Consider the following 14,474-nt stretch of genomic DNA (forward strand, 5'->3'; position numbering starts at 1 on the left):
TAGCAAGCAATGGGCATAATTCGACAACTATCAACGCCATAGTCATTGGGCTAACCATTCTTACAAGTGCATACTGTGATTGGTAACATGTGAGCTAAGTTTACCGCTAAGACTTTTTTCTTCGTTTTCTTCGGGTTTTTTTCGCTAAACAGAAGACCTTAAACGAGTGTTCAATAAACTAGTAATTATTTATAGTTTGTTTCAGTCGCTGTTTAGATCTTTTTGACTAAAACAAAATAAACAAAATAAGATAAATTGGTCTATTTTGCTAGTTTTCGAAACAATATAGCAGTACTGAAAGGTATTTATTGGTGGCTTTTTTGGTTAATAGTTAGCACTGTTCTCTATTGGAGAACACCCTATTTGATATCATTTATACGATAATTAAATCGCACCTGGCTCTCAGGTTATCATCATTATAACATAAAATAACCACACACGATATGCTTATGCAGAACTGTATAATTCAAAAGAGGTCGTACCAAAATTTTAAATGTCAAATTGCCTGATCAAAATCGAATACAGTAAAACATACATGGCTAGATGCATGTCATTTTTTCTGATTTAAAATAATGTATTTCAAAAAGTCACGCTATTATTTTATTCGTACGAAAGATGTTCGAAAATGACAAAACCACTGCATAGCATTATTCTGTTTTCTCTCCGAAAAAGGTTATCATGTTTAAAACATTACTCCTGATGAATGACTTAGTAAATGAATGTTCCAACAATCGGTGTTAAAAAGCACATAGCGAACGGGCATGCTCCCTAGTACGTCACACTTCGCCCACAATAACACGCCGCTGATTGGTTTATTTAGAAATGGCGTATTGATTCGAACAGTCGCGGTGTTGATATGTGAGATGTTCTTCCGCTTTTCCCCATTTACAATCTTCCGCACAGGACTACTTTTTGCTGTAACTTATATCTGTACTAGTCCTTTATTTTAGATTTTCAACAAGGAGAAGCGCATAACAACGTTAAAAGTGGCACAATTCTGGTTAAATTTAAATGGTAATATCGTGGTAAAACAAATACTTAAATTATCCACGGACTTTAAATCAAAGGTGAGTTATTTATTTTTCAAATCATATTAATGTGAACTTTCAATAAACACATTTAGTTTAAAAACAAACAATCTCTGAATACATTTTTATGTTTGAATTTAGGGTTGGGATTTTATCAAAATAATAAATACAAATGTTGTCTTAAGTTTTGTTTTAGTTATATTAGTTAGTGTTAGACAATAAAATCTTACTTATATTGGTTATAACTTTTTATTGAAATGAAAATAGTCTGAATACCTGTTTCAGAACGGATGTTCGGTTCATCCTATATTCCTAGATGCAAATTATCAAAATTTTGTTACGAATTTAAAATAAAGCTTTTGTTTCCAGAAAAAGTTAATTAAAAAGAAGCTATGTTTTATTAACAATTTATTAAAGCCATCTCAATGTCTAGAATACGAATTTTAATTAACAATAACAATAGCACGAGGGGTATTATTGAAGTGTACTTGCTTGCGTCCTCTGAGAAACAAATCATTCTGTAAGGACCTGCTCTCAGACCCTATCCGTTAACTCGGGTATATATCAATATTAGCCTAGTTGTGAAACAAACGTATTCCATTAGTTTAGTGGGAGAAATTTTAACAGCAACAAATCTTATAAATAGACAACACAGATCGTGTGGTAGGCAGCAGTTTTGATGCAAACCATTTGTTGAACCAGAACAGTATTTTAATCCTCTTTCTTTCTACTTAAATCTTTATAAATTTGAATGCTTGTATTACATAATTACGTCACATATATGACGGATATAGTTTTCTTGAAATACATTGAACAATTGTTAATGTTACCGTCGAGGACAATATCACCGTGACTTTAACATAATCCTTTATATTATTGTGATATCATAATCAGGTTAGATAATAATTGTGCAATACAATATGTGTCATGTAAGGAATTCTAAGCAAATTCATGACAGCATGTACAATAATCAGGAAAGTGAGTATATATGTTGAAATGATCGACAGTCTACCATCAACTTTTTAACAGAACATAATATAACAGAACAGGACATACTTTTATTTGACGTATACCCACAAGGTACATAGTACATAAAATGCATTTATATCCCGTGAATTCAACATGCATTATACATTTAACACTATTCCGTCGCAGTTTATTTACTTTTTAAAGTACTATATCTATGATTAATAAACCATTTGTTGTTATACAATATAAGGCGGTACTTATGTTTAATTTATATTCAAGGCAGTGTATTGTGTCATTGACTTTTAATATCATAAAGGCATTATACCTCTTAGTCTTTGAATGATCTAGCAACGTGGAGGGAAAACGACAGGGCAATAGTTAACCTAGTTATACGTAATAAATAATTTTGATTACCGAGTTAATGACACATTCCATTGTAAGTTCCAATTGCGTTTCATATTTGAACACATTCTGGAAGAACGATCCGTTGAAGCCATAAAAGACACCCAAACGGTTCAATTCATTTCGGCTAACCAACGGAATTTTGAGTATGCGTAACTTTTTCGAACAGTGCCTTCGATTCTACCCCACCTCTACCACATTCTTCAATCCCTTAGGGCTGTCTCTGTCTTCTGTTTTCTTTTTTTTCTGCGTTTTTGGTGTCTACACTCACTTTACAAAGTGGAACGTTTTTACATTACCAAATCAAGTGTTCGTTAGCTCCAATATTTACATATTGATAAGCAGCTCGAAGAAATTACAGAAGAGAGAAATCGTATGTTAGCATTGGGCTTTCTCTACATTATACAAAATTGATACTTGTGTACGTCTTATTTTGTAATATATGGCAATAAATATAAAACAAATGGTGAAAAACACAGTCTGGCTTTGAAAGAAACACTATAACTGCCCACCAGCACCGGATTTACTTGTACTAAACTAGTTATTAAGTAGTATATTAAAAAAAACACTAAGTCATTTTATTTAATCATCCTTAAGGACCAGAAAATGAATAACTACCGTGTAGACTTTTTATATTCACTGAATATGTGTCCTTTAATTGCACAGGAGGCTTTCGTTTAATGAGGTAATATGAGCATAATCTTTCAACCAACAAACAATTTCAGCGAACTTCCTCTTGTTTTCTCAGAATGAAATGCTTTATGATTTATATACCAAGTTTATAAACAATATGTTTTATAATACAGCAGACGCATTATTTTCCTTTATGATGCAGAATATGTCTGTACATTAATATGTTTACAGGGAAATATATTTTATGTCTATGAACGCAATCAGAATGTTACTGTCCGACGGTTGCCGTAAGAAAAAACTAACATTAAAATGTATATAACTTACGTTTTCTCAAACCCAGACTACAGTGTTTTTAAGTCAAGACCTTGACCATATACTTTACTATATAGTTTTCCAAACCTTAGCTTTATCTTCTGAATGCGTGCAGCTGAATGTGAGCTGGTGTCTGTCAGCTATCGTCATAGTCAACGATTGTTACGTAGAACAGCATAAGCTCTGCTTTGAATTAATCCGTTTCAATTTATAATACTGAAACAGATAATGTTGCAACCTGATGTATATAAGACATGTTTAAATAGCAATTGTTTCAAACGACTTCTCCAAACCGCGTCTCCAATATGCTTGTCAAAAACTAATTGCGAGATCTTGAAATCATTTCAGAGACTTTTTCTGAAGACGTCTATCATAGCTGTGCTCACCGTTCCGCCAAAAAAATGGCCGCTCAGAGTAGTGTTAATTTCCTTTTAGCTTAAACGAACGATCTAAATACCTTCTTTTAAAAATGATTGACGTATACATAATTCAGATAAATGCTCACGAAATTAGTTCAAAGTAGTGCGTAAAATTGGCCGGACATCTGTCCGGCTATCCGGCTGGACGGCAAACATCACAGACCTGAAAATCATGGTAATTTCTCAAAACAATGGTCACCAGGGTGCGGGGTTTTGTTTTCCCCATTAAATTATACCATAGATTGAAAACACTTCTTATCAGGTTGATACCAATTGGTGCGAATCAGATATGCGTTTCCCTGTTTTTATCGGGCCTTGAAATCTCTTTCTTACCCTTATCTTACCCTTAGTCAGCCAACTCACGTTATACAATTCGCCACTTCAGAATACTAATTAAGTAGATAATGATACGCAGTTAGAATTGAGCTATTTAAGATGGGCACAGTCAAAATATTATATATATATAGGTATGACAACAAAATTATAGCAAATCTTAAAGGCAAGTCATGATGTTGGCGCCAGTAAACAACTAACCACGAGCAATGTGTAAAAAGTTTTTAAAACAGCATAAATATGTCAACTTTTAATCAAAATAAACGTTTCTTGTACGTACGCAAAAATGTATTATTCGCGTGAATGCGGACGCTGCATGGTCGCTAACTCATCAAGCCTTCTTTTCGGCCTCCGCTTGTGCCCTCGGGTCGGTTCATTCGGACCGCCCAGCATACGCGTGATCGATACCTATATTGTAAAAGGTGTTAAAAGTCGCGAGATATATAATACATTTCAAAACATTCCAATGATGAAAGAATAGACTTTCAGATTGTATTTGATCAAAAACCTAGGAAATATGTTCGAATTATGTTGGTGTGCTGATGTTTGTTTTGAAATATTATAATATTGTGTTTAGAGAACGCAGCATCAAATGGCCAAAAGCGAAAAAAAATAATATAGTTTAATACTCTGAGTATCGTCCCTGGCCGTGACCATGGGATTATTTCTCCATCTTTTTAATTGAAATTAAGCGTGTTACTGAATTTTTATATTTGAATTAGACTATACCTTTGGCAATTTAATAATTATATCCGAAAATAATAACATAATTAAAAACCATTATAATCTTCATTTTGTCTGTAACATTGTACACACGCAAGGAATGAGGCTTAGAACATTTTAGCATTACCATAATTATGCAAAATACCTTGATGTTTCATTTTGATATGATAATCCCCAGAGTAAAATAAGCCGCATTGATCGATTTAACTGTGAAGACAATCTTAAATTCGGCATACTTTTCTAAGCACTTTTAGTGTTTTCTAACTGACGCGGCCACTGACGCGGTCTTTATCATTTTGGGATTTTGGATTTAACATTATGCAAAAGGGAACTCTTGTTTTCAGAACTGAATTACAAACGAACATTGTATGAATATCTTTCAAAAACAACAATGTTTTATTAGCTACTTTCATTAAATAGAACATTGAAGAAATGCTCATATCATTTAACCTTTTACAAGGACGGTAAACGAAAACATAACTTACTATAACTAAATGTTCTCCGATTGACTTTGGTTCTGGGTGGATATAAGCGCTTGAAAATGTCTACACTAACTGATAACACTGTGTTTTACTGGAGCTGGGGTGGGAGAATGTGTGTGTGTGCGGGGTAAGGGGAGGTGGGGGGGGGGAACATCAACCTTAAAATAGTCCTTGTCGTACTATGGACTCCTATAAAAGTATTTGGTGTTTGCATTTTTGTGTTGGCCAATGACAACCGCGGATTTTCAAATGTTCTGTTCATTAATTTACATACAGTAGTGAGTACTAGTGTTATAAGCGATGCACAGCAATCTTGTGAAAACAAACATTGTTTTTATTACGAAACTCGTGTAACACCTTTATGGCAACATTAATACACCTTGGAGTAAAACTAAAAGGTATCTAAGACTGTGTTTGAACTGATGAACCATAACTTTATCTAACAAAACAATGACGCTACCACATTTAGTAAATGCATCGAGAAACGTTAGCGAGCGATATTTTCCCAGATGTCACCAACGCTTGACCTCTTGCGTGTTTCGTTCATTCTACTAGAGAAAACAATTATGAGCTTTATTTGATTATGTCATCTTGCAAAGAACTTGCTTAGCAAATTCCTATTTTGAGCAAGAACCTTCCTCTTAATTGCTGGATCAATTTGATGTGACTTCTTTGTGGTAATCTAACTTTGTATAACGCATGTCGTTGTAATGAAACTAAATTAAGTACATGCCGAAGACTAGTTCCATGTTTATTCGGTTGCTTTGTGTTCTGTCTTATTTCTTTGTATAAGTATTATGTATGGATGTGAATCTTGCTACATAGTCAGATTCAGATATATAAGGTCAAATGTCAATGGGTGGGTTACACACATTTTATTTAACGTATATATCATACATCAGATTATAACATTGTATGTTATACTGTTATATAAATGATATATTGACACGTATTAAAAACAAAAGCAGAGCTTTAAACCATTTGCATGTCCTTCTAGTGTTGTTGGATTAACACAAGAATACTTGTATCATATTGTTGAAATTTTGGTTATAATGGTACTCCTTATGTTCGGATCCAACTATGAGTTTACCGCGTAAATGTAAATAACGGTCGTCAGTTGGGGTAAAATAATTATATCAGGAATAGCAGCATGATATAATATCATTGTTATGACTGTACGATTGACACAAATCTAACAATGACAATGAAAGTACACCCTGCTGTCCTCAAACGAAAGTTCTTTCATTGCCTTGTTAATAAGGAATTACACTGAGGGTATTCTTAACATTTAGCCATTTCTTACAACAACGTGGTCTGAATAAGTTATAACCAATGTTATTGGATATAAATAAGTGTGCTGCATATACATGCGATACTAAACAAATTACCTTCAAGGAATATGAACGAAATAGTTCAAGTTCTGCTGGAAATAAATTTGGCAAAGAAACTTAATTACTTGTTCTATCTGCATCACAAACTTAAATAGAAGATACAGGCAATAGGGGATAAAAACCGATCGCAAATTACAGTTGTCAAGTTGGGAGGTTGGGACAAACGCTTAAATGAATCAAGATTTGTTTCAACATGATTTGTACTTGAGGATGACGTGAACAGTTTTTTTAATGTGTGTTCTTCATTGCAGAAGTTTAGTCAGTGATTGTATAGCAGTTTTGTTAAGATGGATTATGGCCAGACAATGCGTGCGGCATGTTAAAAGTTTAGATTACATCTTGTATCGCGCTAAACGATAATATCGTAAAAGGTTTTGTGATTTAATAGATTATCTAAATTAATTAGTTTTCCATAATGATGTCATTCACGTGCAGAGTGCGTTTTATACCGGACACATTGCAATTTGCCTCGAAAACAGCTTAATACTACAGGCTCATGGTGCAAAGGGCTTAAAATTTATTTTAAAAAAGTCGCCATGACCCAGTTAACTTGTTGCCTTTTAATACATTGACGTAACTTTTCATAAAAGAAAAAGTATCTGATTATTAGTTATATTTTTGTAATTTATATTAATTACACAATGCCTTAATCACAAGTTGCAAATATGCCAAATTGCCGCGGTAGCAACATCCATTGACAATGATATTATTGGCTGTAAGTGTATTTGTGATGCCATGCATCTGCATCATATATACGTTTGTAAAACCATGCTACCTAAAATATTGTCTATGCAAAGAACACTTATTTTGAAAATGCTTCTTGGTGCACAATACCCAAAATGCATAGGTAAAAGAGACAAACAATCAAGAGAAGAACATGGCAGTATGCACATATTACTCCATTTTCATCTTCGTTTAGGGGTACCTAATAGCGATCTGTGGAGGACATGCTATTTTCACTGGTGTTTATGTGTTGTTTGTTTCAATGAGATGCTCCTTTACCTAGCGATGACATAATTAAAGGATCCAATGCGAAATAATCGTGTAATTGTTTAAACGTCTTGTAAGCTGGACATCGTCTTAAAGCGCAACAACCGACTGTTCCTAACATTAAAATATCATCATATGGCTGATTTCATTCGTGTGTGTTTATTTTTATATTGTAAAATGCTAACCCGTATGTCTTCAATAACGATCTGTATTTCCTGTCAATGATCAAGGATCATTTTTTATCTATTTCATTGTATGTAATTATGTTGAATTTTTGGACTGATATGAATGTTCTGTTATGTACTATTTAAACATGCGTTCTTTATATCTAGGTATTTAGTTAACAAGTTGCCAAACTTTGTTTGCTTTTGTTCTTGAAAAATGTAGTGTTCCAACATTAAACAGATAAATGGAGTATCATTTTCTTAGCAAAAAATGTATACGTCAGTGCCTGGCTGAGAGCTTTGTCTGTGTTGTCCTGGACGTTATTGTGAATACACAACCTAACCAAACCGAGATTATCATTTCCATACTTTGCACAAAATAGATAGAATTACTATATAGAAGTCTCGAATTCACTGAGGCTGTTCAATGACTTTGGTGAGATAATGGGGCATACTAGACACTACAACACACATGAAGCCGATTGTTCAGAACTCTGTTAAAGTTAACAACTTTGTTAACGTCATCGTTGTTAACTTTCAAATCTGTATTGCTCTTGAACTAAAATGGACACATTTGTTATCAACACCATCATAGACACCTGTTTCAGTTGTAAGTGTTTTATTAAAAGATATGAGCAGATCACAAAGTATTCACGTTTTAAACTTAACAACGATCTCGTTAATCCCACTTCTGACTTTAACAAAGTTTTAAAAAATCGGCCCTATAGTATCAATATTACACCAAACTTTCTCAATTCTACAAATATAACTCACACATTTATTTCTTAAATACTTTCAACTTATATTTAAACTATTTAAGACATCTTATAAAACATTAGCATAACCTAAATTGCCAAATTGTGATTGAAAATACATTTCAAATCAGTGATACATGGACATTTTACTTGATGCTCCTTGAATTTGTCCGGTATTCCTGGAGTATAGATATAAATATTCTTCCATCAAAGGCGTTCCTAAATAAATAAAAATATCAAATAGAAGAAACCAATTTTATTTATTCATTAAACTACACATCTCTGCTTCAAATTAAATTTGAACGAACAAGAAACTTATCCTAAGACAAATTTAGAAATAGCTCATCAACTTGAAATCTTGGAGTAACTCTTTGATATGGCACTTGTGTACACATTTGAGCATTGAAAGTTACAGTGAAGGCGTAATGTAAGAAATAATTCCAATTTATATAGAACATCTTACAAATATTGAAATCATTTAGTATTATAAATCTGAATTCATGACCATTTGAATATTATATAGCTCTTGATTATTCAATTATAGTTGTATATAGCCATAGATAGTGTCTATGTCGATACTAGATCGCTAACTATAATGGCAAAAGAAATGCGTTTGATAAATTGAGTTTGTCTGGTCCTCAAAGCAAGTATCTATGTTTCTCGAGGAAACCTAATTCATTCAAAACAATAATAAGATAAAATACTTGAAGCAGCAAATTATTTCTACTTTGAAAACAACATAAAGACAGCCACTCATCCAATCGAAATTTATATGATAGAATATTAAGCATTAGTAAACTTAGTTATCGAACTTAATCAAAGCAACCAGAGCTACTATCCGCAAAGCAACATAATCTATAAATGTCTAGGTTTTCAACACATAGACTTCAGTTTTAATATGGAAACAGAAAAAGAAAAGATACAATTGTGTAAAATACAGTTATTTAAGTGACGCTTACTAGTCGTGAACAAGGTGACTACATGGAATAATTTTATGGCAAAACTATCGAGTCATTAAACAACTATTTAAAAGGGAGAGACCAATAGATTAAATCTCAAAATTGGGCTTACTCCGTGCTACCACGAACACAGTACATCACTCTTATACACACAAGATCTTATTCATATGAAACAAATTTCAGCTCTACGTTAACATACAATGAAATGTAAAATAACTATCTTTTAGTCAGTCTTTATTAAATTCATGTAACACAATGAAGGGATCATACATCTTTAAGAAAATATGTTTGTTCAGTTTATTTCATTATTTAAATATTCCATTTTTTTCGTAATTTGATCCACAGTCACACAACATCTTGCACTTTCTATCATACACTGACCAAATTTGATGACATTTGAACCACAATTTAATTTCTACTAAGATTCCAAACTCCGAGAACGTCATGTGATGAAATTCAATCATGGGTAAAACAAGTAACGTGGCCATCGAGATTGGGACCTGACGTGTAGCAAGGCACTCAGTATGTGCCCCGAGATAGATCGGAATGTAGCACCCGTTCCACTAATCTTGCGATAATCTCTTAAAACACACATCCTGCGTGTATTTTGATCATTGTAAAAGTACCAGGACTGGAAGAGCAACTCAATACCTTTCGATTTTGCAATTCGTAACTTTGACAAGACGAGTTTAGGACGCGGGGTTTGTAGTTACTGAGGACTAGTCTGGCGATCACCTACACCGTAGTCGATTTTCTTGTCATATCTAGGCATTAAATATGAAGGTCGATAGGGGCGATACGATCTGTGAAAATGGCTTATTGGAAACACTTACAGATAAATCTAGAACAAAATGCCGTCGCTTGTATTGAACAAAACCACAAGATGGCCTCCGGACCTTAAGCGCCGGTAAATCTAATCACTGAACAGATATTGAGTTAGTACTTGCCCTTTCTAGTATAAACAACACGACTGCTTGGTGGTTCAAAGTAAGTACAGCACTGTATTATGCGCCGTGTATGAACTTGTTAAATACAAGGCCGGCTGTTGGACTTAAGGTATGTTCCAAATAGATGGATAGATAGATTTATTTCAGAAATAAAATGTAGATAACATGGCATTTAAATACATGATAAAAATACAAATAAATAAATGCATCCATGTTAAAACCACTTTATATTGCTATAATAACACACAAAAAAAAGAGATTAAAAATCCCTTATTTCCATTGTCGTCCTTTTTATATTAATTGGTTGATATAGGAAGACATTTTTGAGCATTATAAAATGAAATATTATACCATAAAATTTGCTTTACAATAAAAAACATAAGAGTAAGTACTCAGATAAATCTATCTAAGACATGATTACAAAAATTATTTTGGAATAAAAGAGGAACAGTCCTAGTCCAACAAGTGTGTCTTAATAGAGGACTTAAACTTATTCAAGGTTTTGATCTTTCTTAAATCTTGTGATAAATTGCTCCATAATGAACACCCACCCCACGGTAGGCAAATGACTTTTTACCAAAACTGTTGACCTTTGGGTAAGAATAGCGTCCACTATCAACGAAAGTACATGTATCTTCACTATTGGTCGTAGTTGACACTCAAAGCCTAGTACTATAATTGTGTGCAGTACTTGCAGGAATAAAATGTTCCATCATATAGGAAGGGGCTGTTTTAGTATGTATTTTAAAAACATGACAGAGAGTTATAAAGTCTATTCTTTTTGCTACGGGTAACCAGTTTAAAGTGGTGAACTGTTCCTTGCCAATATGGGATCTAAAATCTAAATTTAAAATAAACCTCCTAATTTTGTTCTGGGTAACCTGTAGCTTGTTTCGCAAGTCCTGGGTAATGGAATTAAAACAGACAGTAGAAGCAAAATCAAAATGGCACTGAATAATGGACATAACTAGCAGCCTTTTAGTGTGTCCGTTAAGGAATTCTCGTTTCCTATACTAAAACTTGAGTCTTGCATTAGCCTTTTTGGTGACTGACATAGCCATGTCTTCAAAAGATAAGCAGTTATCAATAGTTGCACCAAGGTACTTTACTGAACTTTTAGCTACAGTGGAAACTCCTTTACAGGTGACATTGAGACCACCTTGTGATTTCAGCCTTTGCTTTGACCCAAATAGAATTGTTTCTGTCTTGCCTAAGTGCAATGAAAGTTTATTACATATAAGCCGCTCACTTACACTTTCCAATTCATTGGAGATGGCACATTCTATTTCATCTTTATGTTTACCAGGAACTAGAATTGCAGAGTAATCCGCATACAAGAGAAACTTATGCTTTACAACTCCAAGCGTGCTGTGCGATATGATGTGAACATGTTTTATCATGTAATGATGATTTATATTATTGAGTCTCACAAATCAGTAATGGTTAAATAGTAAATGAAAAGAGGTCCTATAATTTGATGCACCAAATGCTCCCAAAGTATGAAAATAATAGTCGCAGTTTGAATTATGACTGCCCATTGACAGTTAGACGACCAACTATTGAACCGGCTTCATCGGTAACCTAAAGGCCTATGCATTATACCGAAAGACCTGGATTTTAAATATCACTACACTTAATTGAATGTTGGTGTTTGCGTATTATTGGTATCATTAATCAGTTGGCGTATGTAATCTTCCCTGATGGACATGTTGATACTAGATAAAAAGTTTCCTATTTTACAATTTGTTGTATACAACATGTGCTTTGCAATATTAAGTAAAAAAATAATATTGTATCGAAAAAGAAATTAACATTTTTAACGTAGTAGCATTTTCAAGTCTTTTTGAAAAAGATGACGAATGTAAGGTCGTATAATGTAACAGAAAACAGCGTGTATGAGACTTGTCTTAGACGTAAACCATTTTGGTACGGATATTTACTTATTTCCAAATAATTGGGCTTCCTGCCTGAGAACTGTCTTGTCTCGGAGTTTTATGTCAAGCCATGAACAAATATCAGAAGCTTCCGGACTGCTGTGAGAAAAACATTAATGTTCACAAATCGTTAGGCAAGGACAAAGGCGACGTTTATTTCGCGTAAGTCATATGTTCTATGATCGCTATTTATGAGCTATTATTCCGTCTAAGTCCAGTTAAACGATGGCGCTGATTTATGCCATGAAATAAAACATATAAGAACAATTGGACAGGTCATTGATATTGAGGACAAAATGTGTTCTGTACCGTAGTTGGAAGCGCTTTGCATAATAGGATTCAAGCCAAATTATATCGGTAACGGAGAGGATAGAAGTAGCAAAATACACGGTCTATTTAAAATCAGCACGGTATAAGATATCAACGCTATAAATGTATGTGTTGGTAAATAAAAATACTATTAAAACAATGAAAACTACAGGGGACAAACCGGACAGGCAATTTATTGCGTTTTGTCTAGTGTTAAATAAAGCTTTTCTGCTTTAAAAGTTTTGTAAGACATGACATCAAATCTGGCTACGTAGACAACAAATGTTAGTTAGCATGCATACTTAACTTTCAATATTTCTAGTTACCAAAGTGATTGTCATATAAAATAATGAATAGTGATTAAATGTGGGAGCTATGGGTGATATTTCGGCCGTGACCGGGACCGGGCGATCTAGACCGGGCGTGCCTGTTAAACTTCGGTCATTGTGCCATAAAACAAATTCATGGTTTGTCACTTTCGCTGCTTGGTTTGTCAAGTTAAGTGCATGGTTTGTCATTTTAGCTGCTTGGTTTGTCACGTTAGGTGCATGGTTTGTCATTTTCGCTGCTTGGTTTGTCACGTTAGGTGCATAGTTTGTCATTTTAGCTGCTTGGTTTGTCATTTTCGCTGCTTGGTTTGTCACGTTAGGTGCATGGTTTGTCACGTTAGGTGCATGGTTTGTCACTTTCGCTGCATGGTTTGTCATTTTCGCTGCTTGGTTTGTCACGTTAGGTGCTTGGTTTGTCACGTTAGGTGCATGGTTTGTCACTTTCGCTGCTTGGTTTGTCATTTACGCTGCTTGGTTTGTCACGTTAGGTGCTTGTTAACGCCAATTTCGCTGCTTGCTTTGTCACTGAACCCTCCTTTTTGGTACGAGGTATTTAATGATTTTTGAGGGAATATTCGGTACGCAAGAGCGTGGTTATGGTTCGCAGAAAATTTAACAATCCTCACACAGGATAGGACTCCCTTGTTAGCTATCGGAGAAATGTGTTCTCATTTATAACAAATGGCGTTACTCTAGTTATACAACAATAGAACATATCAAATTTCAAATTAGCATTTTAATAAAAATGGTGGTTTATGACAATCGGTGTCAAATATTTGTAAAAGTCATACTTTTAGTTGATTGTTTCACTTCTATCGACCTCACATTAATTAGCTGATGGACTTCTCTTGTTGGCCAAAACCAACTGGAACCACTTTATTTGTCCATGTCTAAACATGCGTACGCATATCGTGTTTGGTGCTCAATAATTGATAGTGTTTGAATTAGTTTTGTGAAGCAACAGGGACGCAGACAATGCTCGGAAAGATAAAAGTTATCAGCCCTACAAAATGTCCATATCGCACAGAAAGAGGACAACAAACAGCCGTGAAAATGTCAATAGTACGTTATCGTACTGTTAATTAATAAATTTCCGCTCCTAGAAATATCTCATTTTAGGCTTTCTAAAAGGGTAGCCAAGCTTAGCGTGGAATTGACGGAAATATTACTGATCCCCTTTGCCTTGAGATTTAAAAACAACAACAACGGTATTTAGAGCGCTTGACAATTAAAGACTAAGCAGTAACAGGAACATACAGGATATGCTAAAGTCAGAAACCATTATTTAAGATGCACTCTTACTCCCAAATAAGATTTACCACAATTAAAACAGTAGTTGTAATATACCAAAAAGGATGAATAAATGTTGAAAACATTGGTTCTTGTGAAGGATAC

The 14,474-nt window shown here is 34.0% G+C and overlaps 1 protein-coding gene across 1 annotated transcript in view; it reads left to right on the top strand.

Moving 5' to 3' along the window:
- Nucleotides 1-911: 911 nt before the first annotated feature.
- LOC128232624 (enterin neuropeptides-like) overlaps nt 912-14,474 on the top strand; it is a 29,786-nt gene continuing 16,223 nt past the window's right edge. Inside the window, exon 1 of the mRNA XM_052946289.1 lies at nt 912-1,067. The gene's annotated coding sequence lies outside the window, so the exon portion shown is untranslated. The remainder of the gene's footprint in view (nt 1,068-14,474) is intronic.

Source organism: Mya arenaria, chromosome 4 (genome assembly GCF_026914265.1).
Source record: "Mya arenaria isolate MELC-2E11 chromosome 4, ASM2691426v1".
Lineage (NCBI taxonomy): Eukaryota > Metazoa > Mollusca > Bivalvia > Myida > Myidae > Mya > Mya arenaria.